Source organism: Carlito syrichta, unplaced genomic scaffold, assembly GCF_000164805.1.
Source record: "Carlito syrichta isolate Samal-C Ts95f unplaced genomic scaffold, Tarsius_syrichta-2.0.1 Scaffold135753, whole genome shotgun sequence".
In the NCBI taxonomy this organism is placed as follows: domain Eukaryota; kingdom Metazoa; phylum Chordata; class Mammalia; order Primates; family Tarsiidae; genus Carlito; species Carlito syrichta.
The window spans coordinates 21760-22300 of NW_007079849.1; the positions used below are offsets into that span (position 1 = coordinate 21760).

General features: G+C 63.8%; 1 protein-coding gene across 1 annotated transcript in view; it reads right to left on the bottom strand.

The window, feature by feature from the left end:
* LOC103250970 (mitoguardin 2-like) overlaps positions 1–168 on the bottom strand; it is a gene marked incomplete at its 3' end in the record, with an annotated part of 10915 nt that extends 10747 nt beyond the window's left edge. Inside the window, exon 1 of the mRNA XM_021708315.1 lies at positions 91–168. The remainder of the gene's footprint in view (positions 1–90) is intronic.
* Positions 169–541: the final 373 nt, after the last annotated feature.

Genomic DNA, 541 nt, shown 5'->3' on the forward strand with positions numbered 1-541 from the left:
CCGCCCCTCAGCCTCCCGGTGCAAGCCTCCGTCCCGGGCCCCGCCGCGCCGCCCGCCCGCTTAAGGGGTCCGGCTCCGACCGCCGCTCACCCAGGCGCCCATCGCTGCGGAAGGGCAGCGTCTCCTTCCCGGCGGCCGCGCAACCAAACCCGCGCCCGCGGGGGGCGTGGCCGCACGCCTTCTCTGGCCAATGAGCGCCGCTTAACGGCTTCACGTCGCCGCGGCCACTGGCCAATGGTGTGGGTCACGTGACCAAGAGGGTCCCGCCTCTCCCGCTCTCTGACCCGCCCCCTAGTGTGGTTGAGGCGCGGAAGTGGTCTCTTCTCTTCTGCGATTGGCCATCGGCATTAGATTGGCATTGGATGCTGAGTGGGGCGGGGCCACTCTTAAAGGGAGAGCAGTCAGTCTTGGAAGGTGCTTTCTGGAAGGAAGCTGGGACGGTTTGACCCTTCATATGTGGCTCCTCTACCCCAGCCGGTCCCACACAGACAAATCCTTCCCGCTCTCCAAATGTCCATTTTATTTATTTATCTATTTTTTA